Source organism: Triturus cristatus, chromosome 4_1, assembly GCF_964204655.1.
Source record: "Triturus cristatus chromosome 4_1, aTriCri1.1, whole genome shotgun sequence".
Lineage (NCBI taxonomy): Eukaryota > Metazoa > Chordata > Amphibia > Caudata > Salamandridae > Triturus > Triturus cristatus.
Window position 1 is genome coordinate 49,759,004 of NC_140585.1, and position 15,362 is coordinate 49,774,365.

The 15,362-nt window shown below is 43.1% G+C and overlaps 1 pseudogene; it reads right to left on the minus strand.

Annotated features, from left to right (window-relative positions):
• Positions 1-9,219: 9,219 nt before the first annotated feature.
• Positions 9,220-15,362, minus strand: LOC146839447 (uncharacterized; annotated as a pseudogene).

Here is a 15,362-nt window from a genome sequence, read left to right on the forward strand (position 1 = left end):
GGCACCATCTTGACTACCTCTTTCTTTGCAATAAGCAGTCGCAAGTGTTCAGTACACAAAAGCAACAGTTCTGGCTCTCAACGGAGAGCAACTTCCAATAGGTCCCAGACGAGACAACTATCCTCCAAGAGCGAAGACTTCCTTGTCACAAGGAAATGCAGATTCAGCTCTGTTTGGACTCCGTTCCTGGAGTCAGAATCAATTTTTGAAAATACGGAACCAAAAATCTTTTGGTATCACAGGGCTGGAAAAAACATATATCTTATGCATCATTAGACAACATGACAGTTGTAAATCTTACCTGTCCAAATGGGTGGGATAATCCTCGCCTCTGTGTCCTTAATAGAAACTAAAATTTTGTAGCGAATGCTGGAAAATGTTGTATTCTATGGCAAGACCGGAGGCTCAGATTATGCTGGTTCAAAGCTGACCAACAACAACAGAAGAAACATGTACAATGGGCTTATAATAAAATACTTTAAACATTGAATCAGATGACCAATCTGCAACCTTCAAAATGTCTTCCAAACGAGACCCCATAATGAAGGCTTTAGACGCCATAGCGCCTCTTGCTGAATGCGCCCCATACACAGACATATCTATACCAGCTTCAGCCATCACCCGATCTAACCCAACATGCCAGACTGGCAGCTGAGACCGGGCAAAACGGTTTCTGGATTGCCAAGAGTAATTGACCCAGAAGGTCCGATCTGTGAGGTAAAGTACGTTCTGCATACATTTTTAAGCATTTCAAAATACATAATTTCTCATTATGAGGAAAAGCGGGATACTCAACTGAACGAGACATAATTGTCGTTCTTCTAGAGATGATGAAAGAAACACCTTGGGGAGAAAAAACCCTTCCTTCCAAATCTAAAGCATGCACATCAGACACTCTACGGCAGGAGATAAGACACAACAACATAGTGAGTTTTGCAGATAATGGCTTTGAAGACAAATCTTTATTGACCGGCCATGATTCTAACAAAGAAAGAACTTTTGATACATCCCATAACGTAGTGTATCTGGGTTGTGGCGGACTCTGATGCCTTTTAACAAGTTACACACCAACAGGTGCATTCCCACTGATTTTCCATCAATGCGATTGTCCGGTCGATAAAGCCGACCTGAAATTATTTACAGACCGATAAGGCAGACCTGATTCAGCACATTCAGACAAAACTTTTTGTATTTCTTTCAAATCAGATCCCACGGAATCCACCTGTCGTTGAAGGCACCAACCCATCCAGCGCTTCCAGGATGCAGAATATCGCTTGCGGGTGGATGGAGCCCAAGCTTTCTGTATAAACTCGGCAGCCACCGATGAAAGGCCCTCAATTTATTAATGTGTCCGGAGAGCATCCAAACCATGAGGGTTAACTGATTCTAGAGGACCAGAGGATGTAGGGAGCCCTCTGGTTCCTGGAGCAGCATCGGGAATACAGGCAGTTAGAATGGCAGGTCCACTGACAACTCCAATAGAGTTGGAAACCACGTTTGTGTCTTCCATAACGGTGTGTAATACTAATGTTGTTGCCTGTCACCGGACCTGAGCTGCTACTTTCAGAATCAACGTGAAGGGGGGAAAGGCATTATTCCTCTGAGGAACCCAGTGATGGAGAAATGCGTCCATTCCCAGTGCCATCGGATCCGGTCTCCAGCTGTAGAAGTGGGGAAGCTGAGTATTGAGGCGAGACGCAAAGAGGTCCATTAGGCTATGGCCTTGAATACCCATGATCTCTAGAAACACAGAAGGGTGGAGTCTCCAGTCGCTGAAATCCCCCAGAAACCTTGAGTTCCAATCTGCCATCTGATTGCTCTTGCCGTGAATTTATTCCGGACAATCCTGATCTTCTATGCCAGGCAGAATTGCCAAAACTCCCTTGCAATATTGGCCAAAAGTCGAGATTTTGTTCCTCCTAGGTGATTTATGTAGCGTACCGCTGACACATTTTCCATCCGCAGGAGGGTGCAACAATTGCTCTTCAGTGGGGAGATTGATCTGATGGCAAACGATCTGGCTAACAACCCTAGACAGTTGATGTGTAATTTTAACTCTTCTGCGGACCACTGACCGCCAGTGGCATAATATCTGCATCTTGCGCCCCAGCCCCATCGACTGGCATCCGTTTTGACAAGTTTGTCGGGAGAGTCTCCAAAGATGGCCTTGCCATTCCAGGCCTCCATGTGAGTGAGCCACCACTGTAGCTCCTCTTGCGCGTCTGAAGACAGAGCGATCAGATGATCGTACAAGAGCCTTTTCTGTAGATAATGGATCTTGGGGCTTTGTAGTGCCCTGTAATGGAGAGGTCCTCGGAAGATAGCCTGAATCGAGGACGCAAAGAGATCCACAGTCTCCGCCAGGGACCTTAAAGAGACCATCTGCTTCAACAGTCGTACGAACCTCCCTTTTCATGGATTTGATCTTGGGCGCTGGGAGAAGCAACTGGGCATACACCGAGTCGATTTGAAAACCTAAGAATTCTACTTGTTGGGACGGGATTGTCATGGATTTTTTGGTGTTGATCACAAAACTCAACTCTTGTAACAGAGAGATTGTCCATTGTAAGTGAGTGCACAACAGTGTGGGATCCTGTGCTAGGAGGATCATGTCATCGAGATAAACGATCATTTGGACGCCCATCTCTCGAAGGCGAGTGGACACTGGTTTCAGCATTTTGGTAAAAACGCACGGGCCGAAGAGAAGGGATAGATAACGGAACTATTGCTCTTTCCACTGAAATTTGAGATATTTCTAATGGGAGGGCCAAATGGGGACTGTTAGGTAAGTGTCCTTTAGGTCCAAGTGGACCATCCGATCCTTTTCTAGCAATAAATCTCATAAGAGATGGATTCCTTCCATCTTGAAATGTCTGTAGACAACAAAAGGATTGAACTCCCTGAGGTTCAGCACTAACCTCTGTCCTCCTACCTTCTTTTGCACCAAGAAGACGTTGCTGCAAAAACCTTTGGGAATGAAGGATCCAACAGCAATAGCCTGCTTTGCCAAAAGCTCTCGAAGTCCTGAGTTTCTAAAAGCTTGTTCTTGTAGGGAAAAATGGAGAGGAGTAGGGGGGACTGCCTGAAAAAGAACATTGATTAACTATTTGATACCCCTGAAGAGTGTGAATGATCAATGCATATGAGGTATTTGTGTCCAATTGTACAGAGAATGCAATAGTCTGCCCCCCAGAGGAATCATAGGAAGGAGAGGTGGAAATACTTGAGGACTGTGCATCGTTCCTGTAGCCTCTGTTGATGCCCCTGTTGTACCGGCTCCAGAAACCCATGGGTCTAGTGGGGTAAAATGCAGCCTGGTCCAGTTCTTTTATGTATCCCCTACATCTAGGTGCGAAGCCACGCTGAGAACTTTGGTGACCGTATCGGCCGGTCGAGCGTCCCCTGCCGTGACCGGCCCTGCCAGACAGGGTATGGAACACCCTGTTGAGGGAGGATTGCGACTTGTCAAGAGAAGTAAAAGTATTAACAGATTTTGCAATGTCTTTAACAAATTGTTCTCCTAAAAGTTGTCCTTCAGCTAGAGGACCTGGTTCAGCAGAGGCTAGTTCCACAAGTTGCCAATCAATTCGTAGGACTGACTTGCGTCTCTCCGAGGACAGGGCACAATTTGCATTTCCGAGAAGACAGATTGCCCTCTGGGTCCAACCTGCAAGGACCTCCGGATGGATTGCGGCCCCAGTCTACTGCACTTGAAGCACTAACTGTAAAATCTTAGCTAAAGGCCCTGAGACATCCAAAAGCTTATCCTGACAAGCCCAAATGGCCCGATCTACGCCTTTTTAGGGTCCTTTTTATACTTTTATAAGAAGGTCTGCATGGAGGTATCTTTCTTGGGTGTCAAGGCAGTATTATTCACAAGATCTGGTCGCGGGCATTCAGATCTTAAACGGGCCCGGACTTCCTTGTTAAAGCTCTTGTGTAAATTAGTTTGCATGTACTCTGCCACTGCAGGGGCGGGGGCCCAATCAGAAGAGAGGAGGTGGACGATACTGGAAGGATCGAAAGTGAAAAGGGAAAGTTGGACATGGGAAAGGGAGTGCTTGCACTTCTTGGCGTGTTTACGAGGGCGAGATTCATGTGAGGAATCAGTATCACTCAGAGGGATGGGGTCGGAGGGGTTTGGGACCGGGGAAGGAGTCACAGGGTAAGTGTCATAGTCGTATTCCTAGGCGGTCCTTAATACGGAGTAAATTTGTACATGGGGCCAAGGAAGGCCCGGGGGTTCGGAGGGGGGAAGATGAGAGGGATTGGGAATACCTGCAGGAGGGGTAGGGGGGGTACCTGCTAGCTGATCCAGATGGAGAGAAATTGACAACAATGCAGAGGAAAGAGCCTTATCCAGCTTTTTATCTAGAGTCTTTTCAATAAGGGTCTCCACAGTCTTGTCATAAAAATAATCCACATCCTCTGCAGGACCATAAGCAGCAAGTTCCTCCTCATAGACCTCACAGTCCGACATCTTCAATAATAATATATATAGATAGATAGATAGATAGATAGATAGATAGATAGATAGATAGATAGATAGATAGATAGATAGATAGATAGATAGATAGATAGATAGATAGATAGATAGATGGATAGATGGATAGATGGATAGATGGATGGATAGATGGATAGATGGATAGATGGATAGATGGATAGATGGATAGATGGATGGATAGATAAGATAGATAGTCCCCAGAGGGAAGGCAAATTTTACTACCCTGACTCTCTGGTGAGAAAGGGCGTCGAAAGGGAGCCAAATGCTGGAGAAGTGAAGGCCAAAAGGTACCAAATCCCTAGTGAATCTCTGTAGGCAGAGTGAATAATGGGTTAAACTGAGCTGAAACGCTGCAAGGAAGTGATCAAAATCCTTATCTGAGGCCTGGTACCGGCTGATCACTGCCTGCTGCTTTTCCCCTGTTCTTCTAGCCCAGAGTGAGGCGTTTTCAAGGAAGGCCATTCTGTAAGGTTTCTACTGCATGGTTTTGAGGCAAATTCAGTGGGAAATCTTGTTCATGGATAAAATCTCATCTAGACCCCTATTCACCGAAGTATGTTCCAAATATTGGTTTATTTTAGTCTCCAGCCCCATTTAATCCACTTTCTTTATCCAGAGCTGCTTGTAAACCTATATCTCCAAAGTCTTATTTACACCACCAGTGCTCGGAATGGCATAAAAAGCTGCTGGCATAATTTTAATCACCTTTTCAGGTGGAACTAGGAGTCCATGCCGGTAAAACCAAGCAATACAGTCCTGTAGGCCAGATGTTTACTGCTTGAATTAAGCATTCTGAGATATGCTAATTTTGCAAGTTTAATACATCTACAGCAGCAGTTGCCTCCTATTAAATATTGCTAGATGGAGTTGATCGATGTTCTCTCCCACAAGGTTAACTCCTCCACTGGAGCACTCAAGAAATGCTAGTTAAGCAGTATTATCCAAAGGGGATGGAAATTCAGGTAGCTATTGCCCTGGATGTATTCGGAGGTCATAATGCAAAGCTAGCTAGGTGTGCTGTCCTCATTATAAATGTAGGGTGAAAGTCACAACATTTCTTCATTGATTGTATATTGTACATCGCAGTTCTTTGGATGAAGGTTACATGAAGTAGAAAGCATATGTGCGTTTTTGGAGTTCACAAGCCTCTAACATTTTGTTCCACTGAAATGCATTCTAAAAATAGTCTGGTTTTCAGGATAACAACAATGAACATGCATTAGTGCCAATACAGATAATTTATTCATGCAGTCATATTTACTTTAAGCTTTGAATTTGCATGCTCTGCAAACTCCAGCCATTTATGTTAGCTTCTAACGAAGCAGTATTACAGAGATGTGCAACTACACACTGACACTGGGGAGGAGGGTGGTTACATGTGAATGTACAGCATTACAAACCATGAACAGATGCATACAGGGACAATACATCTTCCCTTTGTAGCATGTGATATTGTAGATATACATCCTCTTTATAGCCTATAAAGCAGTACTGCCCAAAGCAGTCGCTAGTCAGTGTATGGTACAATGTCTCAAAACATTTGGCCAACTTTAGCTGGTTGATAGGTGAAAGTATCCACACAGTAATGCTTAGTAGTGAGAACCTAGAGCTCATCTGTATGCCTTAGTGAGATAATAGCTGTGAGGGAAGCTACTCTAGAAGCGAGGAACTTCAAAGCACAGTAATGTAGGGGTTTGAATGAGAGGGGAGAAGGTGAAACTCTCGGTAGCATAACAGCGCCATGGCCGGAGCCATGGGCTTTTTATTCACGCCCTTTACGCTGAACTGGCATACGCCAGTTCAGCCCATTGTGGTCACGTGTATGGGGTCTCAGTTATTCTCTCCCCTTTATAATTGGGAGAGGTGGGCTTGACCACAACTTAACAAAACTATATTCCTCCATTACCAGGAAATGGCAATAACCAAACAAATTTCAATAAATAAATGCTGGACATTTGACAACTTAAAGTTCACAGGCTGGTGTCCGTTCTAACATAATACTCAAGGAACGTTCGTACTTGGTTGCAGGACACACAGTATTCCCTTAGAGCAATTGGCTTGGCTGTCATCTAGGGTTATCTGGACACAAAGTCTTTGTACATCTGGGAAGGCTTCGTGTGTGACATCAACGCATACCGAACTTAGCTGTTTCACATTGAGGGTGTCGGCGAGGACACTGGCAGATCTTTGCCCCTCCCGGTTCCAGCACTTTCACCTCTAGCAGCAGGGATCTCTTACTCCGAGCCTGAGGGTGTTCGACATAAGTCTTCTGCTGTTGCCTCTGGAAGTTTGTCGCACTCTCCTCCGGTACCTGGAGTGTTCGTTGTGGCTGCTTCTCTTGACGGACCAGCTGCCAGGAAATCCTCAGTGTTGTCCTCTGGGACTTTCTTGAACTGAGAGATGTTGCGGGTAACACTCTCCTGTTCTCTGCGAGTGGTTTCTTTGGTGCTATTGACCTCCACTACTATCCACTGGTTCTAGAGGAAAAAAATCCCTGAGTATTAAATTGAAAGTGTCTATTCCTTATTTTTGAAAAAACTATTAAGAATTTTTACGATGAAATTACTACGCTCACTTTACGGAGCGGGATGCTTGGGATACAGGGGTATTGGGTGGGGTAGTGTTTTAATACCCAGGTATTTTTTTCTAGTTGGAAAAAAATCCCTGAGTATTAAATTTATTTGTAAGTATCTATTCCTTATTTATGAGAAAAACTTTGAAGAATACTTATCATGAAATTACTATGCTAACTTTACGGAGCGGGATGCTTGGGATACAGGGGTATTGGGTGGGATAGTGTTTTTAATACCTAGGTATTTTTTCCCCTGGAGGAAAATAATCCCAGTGTATTATATTTTTGGTGAAAAAAAAATGTACAATGAATTAACGTAAAAAACAATAGATCAATGCAATTATTAATAACCTAACAGACAATTTATATCTTTTTAAATCATATGTTACTACGAATCTAACAAATAAAAATAAATAAAGCAAATAAATTAAGCCATTTTTCAGTGAAAAGATTTATTTATTGAGTAAATGTTTTTTTTTAAATATTTCCCAAAAAGTTATCAGTTAATTTTTAATGAAGCACAACAAATATTTAATTTCAAACTAAAAAACATTTTTATTTTTTAGAAACTTTGTTTCGCACATTGTTTCACATTTGTTTCTGTGGTTGCTGGTGCCTCTCAGAATGCAATGGCATGACGACGGGGTGCGGTTAGGATTTGATCTTTATTTTAAATACATTATAACACGTGGGAGCTACATTTACTGTAAGGAAAGATGTGTGAGATCAATTCAAATAGTGTGGTAAATTAGATTTTTAATTTCTATTAACTACACTTTGATCCCCATGTAGGTTGCCGTAACATGCACTCTTTGGGACAATACATTTCTGGCTAATTGTAACGCCCTGAACGTCTCAGGATCGTTTAACAGACACGATAATGAGAACGCAACCACTTGTGAAGGTTTAGTTATTTTAATGAAGGCAAAAATAATACAAGGAATAAACAAAGGTTATAGTCACTGGAATCCTCCAGGCTAAGTACGTTACCAGCCCACAGCACTGATGGTCCTAACCGTCCTCTGCATATACGCCGATCCCGGCGTATGCCAACAGAGGGCAGAAATGAAATGGCCGACAATGCCAATCGGTAGGCTGTGAGGGGCACGAAGAGTGTTGGGGAGAATCGAGGAGTCAGGGAAACACCCAGCCGGGGTCTCTACCTGAAGGGAGCAGCCGCTCAACCTCTTCCTCAGACTGCACCGGGACGCGGAGTCACCTCCTGGTGATGCGTCACCGATACCCCAATCACAAGCAAAGAAAACTGAACCGAGAGCAGCCGCTCGATCGATCCTGTGGACTTCAGAGTCTGTAACGCGGCAAACACCTCCTGGTGTGCGTTACAGCTGGCAGTCCCTGTATCTCGGGTCGGGCTGGGAGTTACGACTCCAACCAGCAAAAGCGCCACTGCGCTTTGACTCAGCCGAGTCAAAAAGGTGAAGCTCAATGGTTATCCGGTAGAGCTTCCGGGTCCTTCACAGGTGACGATGGGGCAAGACACGGCCCAGGGAGTAACGACTCGACCTACCTCCGTTCTTGCCTTACTGGAGCACCACTCCGAAACACTGCTCTTCACTAAGCAGGTACGTCGGTGTAAACACAATATCCGACAGCGTTGTACCTCCCGGTTCCTCCCTTTATAGGGCGTGTTTTCCTTGAGTTATGTAACAGCTCTCCTGTTTACATAAGGGCGTGTTTTCCTTGAGTTATGTAACAGCTCTCCTGTTTACATAAGGGAGTGTTTTCCTTGAGTTATGTAACAGCTCTCCTGTTTACATAACCTCTCAACCGCTAAGCATCCTGGGAGATGTAGTCCGTTTTCGCTGGTTACCGTTTTCCTCCCCTCGCATGACAGGCATTCTTGACACTAATAAACTGTTAATAAAAGCTATCCTAGATGAAATCAGACACATTTGTTAAACTAACCCTTGCTTAACTTTGCAAATTTACAAAAATATGAAAATTTAATAAGTGTTTGAAAATAAAAGTATTGAACCACAGCTGGTTCTAAAAAAAAAAAGCAAGTTGGCAAGATACCAACATTATTTTTTATTTAGGATTTGGGTAAATTTTTAAGAATGCCAATTAAATCTTTTGGAAGTTGAGTAAAACAGGCTATCAATTCACATGGTTGAAATGGTAGCTAGAAATGAAGAATATAAGCAATACTTTCAAGGTAGTCAGACGTGCCCATTAAAGGAAATAGTTGCATTTTTAATTGAAGTCTTTCACTCATCTCTTTGCTACGTCATGACACTCGAGGATTTAGAGTACCTGAAAGTGACTGAGCCATCCTCATTTCTTGGAAACTTAGTTCTTTTTTAAAAATTTCCAGAAATGATCAAAGTTTGCATGACTCCTACCAATTGATTTATTAAAAGAGTTATGCCATCTTTCGGTGGAATTGTTTGTCTTTGCTCCTCCCTCTAAGCAAGTTAAGTAGCAGTTCCACCACTCAATGGGGAACCTTGGCTTCCTCCTGCAACCTGACCTGCTAAGATTGCCAATCCAGGTTCCCTCAAAATAATTTAAAAGAGGTGCCAATTTCTCTTCATTTGCTATAAATAATCTGATTGAACAATTGCAGTGTAGAAGTAATCTACAAAATCAGGAGGAACAAAACACAAAGCTGTTAGTTTTTTAAGTTCATATTTTAGTTTGCTGTCTGACACATAATCCTCTGCTAAAATGTTTTCAGTATTTTTCTCCAATACGCCTGGGAAAAGTGAAAAAAACATCCTTGAATTTGGGTTTCTGGATATAGTTTAGTAATAGTATTTATCATTTGTATCTCAAAATCAATTATTACTTTCCTAGGACTTTTATTGAGAGTTTTGGTTTTTATAACTGATAAAAACTCAGTGTAAGTGGAAGATTGTCTGTCAGGCAGCAAACCAACTACTAAGGGGGCAGTTGTGTTGTTAATATTGCCATGCATAGCATAAATGTGGTTAAAAGGATGGGGTGTAGACTTAAAAGTGCCATCCATCATCCAAATTTCAGTATTTTCAAGGGTGGCCAAATTACGTGCTGTAGAGAAGATTAGAAGATGTTTTTGAGGATTAACATTATCATGTAAAAGAAAAGTTTTGTTAGTAAAAGTCACAGTCAGTTCTGGGGGGATGTTAATATCGGAGAAAGTTTGTGGTCTTATTGCGTGTGGATTGCTGGCCTGTTTTGTTCTTTGGATCATGCGCCTTAAATTGGGGATTGAGGGCATATTACTGGCAACATGCATGGGGATGTTTTGTGCAACTTCCCGTAAAACTGAGCCACAGGGTTCATTGGAGGTGGCAGCCAAAAATATAATCTGCTGTACATTTTCCCTTACTTCTATCTCCATTGCAGAGGCAGAGTGGTTATGCTCTGTAGACCTCTCCACTATGTCTCCCAGAGTAACTGCTCTGTCTTTGCAATGTGATGAGAAATATTCTACGCACCTCCAATGACTCCTGGGCTCAGTTAAACGTTCCTTACAGTAAATGTAGCCACCAAATTTCAATAACCTGTTACCCCGCTTTGATTGTACGTAACTTGCTTGGCGACTTGAATTTTCTGTTGTTGATCCTGTAAATAAAGGATGATGATAAATGAGTATACATTTTTTAAATCTACTGGTGTATCCTTTAACAGAAGATTTATGGTACCTAAATTGAATTGCAAAAAACAAGATTATTTCTGTTTTAGAATGGTTGCAAGATAAAGTTAAATAACAGATTTCAAACTGAAAATGGACACTATAACGTAACTGTTTCCACTCATACCCATAACCACACATGCATTATAACGCATGCATTGTTAACACTAATAGTCTTTACCACGCATACATTTACTAAGAGATACATTGTAAAGGCATGTGTGCTAAAGGAAATATTAAAAAAGGGGGCTGGGGGGGTCTCACCCGCAAAAAAAGCATCTGTTTCCGTCGCGATGTGGAGGCAATCAGCGTTGTAAGTTGAAGCGGAAAGACACTTCCACTTCCTCTTTATTACGTGTGACCACAGGGAAGGGGTATTACATTTGAAAAAGCGAGCTGGAGAGGGGAGGGCGCGTGTATTTGAAATATTGTCTTTGGGGACATAGCTCTGCCCCTGCAGTGGGGTGTTAACTGTTCGACAACTGAAAAAATGTCATATGTGAAAAATGGTTATGCAATGGTGTCTTGTGATGGCGATGTATAGCGGTATCTTTGGTGTGGAACTACACATATGTTTGGTGGCAGAGACTACTGGTTGGCAAATCACCAAGGTGCGCTTTAAGTTCGGCAATAATTACAGTTTGAAACATGCGTTTTCTATTATTACTGGGGTCGCTTCAACAATTCGGCTTATTCAACATATATGTGTTTTTTTTAAATGCTAGCGCAAGCTTTCAACTGTGCACTCCCTCTTACCTGTTTTCTCTGAGCCTACTTGGGCAGGGATCGGAGATTGCCTTTATCAAAAATATGCCATTATCATGTATGGCTTTTCAACGAAATCGTTGAAAAGATATGCGAGGTAAAGGCATTTTCGTGGTAAAGGTTATGCATGGCAATGGAATTCACGTTGTAACGCATGCGTGGTAAAGGTATAATTAAAAAAGGGGGTTTGGGGGGGCTCTCCCTCCCCAAAAAAAAAGTTGTGTGGTAAAGGCATGCGTTGTGACGGAATGCATAGTAACGTCAAACAACCAATTAAAATGTGCTACATTATTGACAGTTTTAATATCTGAGATAAACAAAAGTTAATTATAGAATTGTTTTTCAGGTTAAGTGAAATGTTTCCTATTGTACCTGAGGATTGCATTTCTTTGTTCTTATGTGGTGAAGTTTTGTTTTCAAAGGAATTGATGGAATTGCCGCTTTAGTTTGTACTCTCTTTTCTACTCTGATTGGTATTCCAGGTGTATGCTATAGAGGTAGCTGCAATGACAAGTATCAATAATAGGGTTAGAATAGTTTACTTAAAATTGTTGGTTAAAATGCAAATTTAAAATTTTTATTATGAACGGATTCAGATGGTTGTTCTAATAAAGATTTTTTTTAAAAAATAAGTTAAATTAAAAGGTTGTTTCAATTCACCTGCCGTTTTTTTTTTCCTTGCAACTGATGTTTCAAGTTGAACTTCCTTTTCTCAATTATGGATCAATGAAAATCGCTCAATTCTCAATTCAATTCTCAATGAGATATCTGGTTAGAAAAACAAAGAAATAGCATATTTTTTAATTTGAATTTAGATATATTTAATTTCTTTGTTGCTAAATGTTGACCAACACCTTCCCTGAGATAAGTACCCGGCGGAGTAACAATAAAAAAAACTGGCCCACAGACACTGACCAACAGCTTCCCTGAGGTAAGTACCCACCAGAGTAAGAATAAAAAAATCTGGACCCCAGACACTGACCAACACCCTCCCTGAGGTAAGTAGCCGGCAGAGTAAGACTAGTTAATCTGGCCCCCAGACACTGACCAACACACTCCCTGAGGTAAATATCCGGCGGAGTAAGACTAGTTAATCTGGCCCCCAGACACTGACCAACACCCTCCCTCAGGTAAGTACTCTGCGGAGTAAGAATATTAATTCTGGCCCACAAACTGACCAATACCTTCCCTGAGGTAAGTAGCCGGCAGAGTAAGACTAGTTAATCTGGCCCCCAGACACTGACCAACACCCTCCCTGAGGTAATTACCCATCGGAGTAACAATAAAAAACATCTGGCCCACAGACACTGACCAACACCTTCCATGAGGTAAGTACCAGGCGGAGTAACAATAAAAAATAACTGGCCCCCAGACATTGACCAACACCCTCCCTGAGCTGAGGTAAATAGCCGGCGGAGTAAGACTAGTTAATCTGGCCCCCAGACAATGACCAACACCTTCCATGAGGTAAGTAGCCAGCGGAGTAAGACTACTTTATCTGGCCCCCAGACACTGACCAACACCCTCCCTGACGTAAGTACCCAGCGAAGTAAAAATTTTAAAAACTGGCACACAGACACACCTTCACCTTGACCAACACCTTCCTTGAGCTAATCTTGCCACTAGACACTGGCCAAACAGTTTCTATGAAGAACATAAGTTCACACCTTATTTTTTAAAATTCTATAACTGCCTCAATTAATGTACAGCGAAAATTAAAATAATGGTATAATTAAAAAGTCAACCAACCATGCACTATTATACTCTTACTCAGAGAAACTATTTCAAGGAAACTGACATTTTAAAACATACATACTTTTTCACTCAGGTTATTGACCAGATGAACTTGTCACTCTCCACAGATAATTTCTGTAAAGTATAATTTACAAAATAATTTTGGTAAAACATTAAAGTGGATTTTATATGCTTGGATATCAATCATTGTGTATTTTAACGGGTACTTACTTTGGACACTAGATGGCAGTGACGGTCTAAATTAAAGCCTGCTTTCTCCAGTCGCACACAACAGTGTTAACTCTCCAGATCAGCAAAGAATTGTAAATGAAGATCGCCTGGAAGTGTGGCCTTCTTTATTTGGTGCATTTCCATGCCGTTTTCATTTACAAACAGGCTTGAAGTGAAAGTATAGAAACCCCTCCATATGGGGGCTGGCGTCATTGAGTGTGGTGGCAGGGAGAGCCTGCTGCAAAGTTCGCATGATGGTTAAGCAAAGTGGGGAAGAGTTGAACGCAGCAGAGGTGATATCCTGCTATGCAGAGCTTCAGTTATCATTGGTGCTGCAGGCGTAGTTGCATTGGGGCCTAGTAGTGTGAGGGGTTCACAACACCCCAATTATGGGGCGCAGTATTTTTGGGTCAATTAGTGGTTTTGTTCGATGTATTTGCTGTTTTATATGTCTCACATGCAGTGTGGACTGTGATCTACAGTACCACTGAAATTATCTCTTAAGTCTTGCCCCTTGTGCTCAGCCCGTTTCTACCGCTCCCACAATCCTTCTCATAAGGTTTTGGAGGGGGGCCCGACTTCAAAACAAGTTGCTTAGGGGGGGGCACAAAGCAAAAAAGTTTGAAGACCTCTGCTCTAGATGGCGGCGAACCAATGAACAGAAAATGGTGGACGGCCCTTTATATATGTTAATAGAGGGACAACGATAATTTTAAGTAAAATAAGTTTTAGAAACCGCTTTAAAAATCATTTCACAACGTGACTAAATGTGTAATTTAAAATGTTTATTCAAAATTTACAAAGTGAACTTCTTTGAAAAGATTTACCACCATCTTGCTTGTGGACAGGTTTGATTGGCATATTTTTTAGCCAATCAATGTCAATAAGAAAATTTGATAGGAATACGCGCTAAGGGACGTGTGATGTTTCGGAACTAATTTGCATATTAAATGCGTGGTAAAATGCTGCGAAGTAAAAAGCTGCGTAGTAATGCCCCTTGCGATGTAAAATTAACGTGGTAATGCCATGCGTGCTAATTGTTTGCGATGTATAATCATATATTCCTTGTGGATGTCAGCTCCCCCCAGTTGAAGGAGCATGGGGCGTCTACGTGGTATCGGAATCTTTGCCGCCTTGATAGTAAGTCTCCAGGTGTTCAACCCATGTTTTCCAACGTACTGCTTGGGACGGGGGCCCATAATGGTAAACTGCTCCAGCAGCGGAACTGATGCCATGATGGTGAGGGCCGCAGTGGTAGATGGTTTGGTAGAGGGCTGTGTTGCTGCGGGGCTGGTTGCACTTGAGGCTGGTGGGGCCGTGGTACAGGCATTGGCGTGCAGCAGAATTGGCTGTAACCCTTCGCAACCTTTCAGGGGCTCTGGCTGGGTGTTTAGAGATGTGAGTCTTCTGGGGAGGCTCTGGGTGGAGTAGGTTGTGTCCTTATGGGCGTCGTGGGCCAACCAGCTGCATAAGCTGTGGGGTTGCAGGGCTGTATGGTGGTCTCTCCTTGCAGCAGCGTGTCACTGTGGTAGCCTGAGCGTTCACTGCCAGCCAGGAATAGACATACCGCATGAAGCTACTGGCTGGGGCGTCGCGAGGGGACTGACACACCACATGAAGGCCGTTGTAGCGGCGTTGCGTTGATGCTTCTTGCTGCTGTGCGACTTCGGCTCCAGCAGGGTGCGCTGCGTCGTTTCAGGCAACGACACCGCACAGGGCAGGAGGACGGAGCAGGTGCTGCTCAGATGTGGCAGAAGGGCAGGTACTCTCACCCCCGGTGACTTGTAGGTTGCGACTTGAATCTTCCGCACAACGTCTGGAGGTGGAGGTTTACCGCTGGGCGGCACTGACACAGCAGGGATGGCGGCCGTGATCGGCAGCTGTTCCGATGGCACCGGGCAAGCAGCAGGGTATGCCAT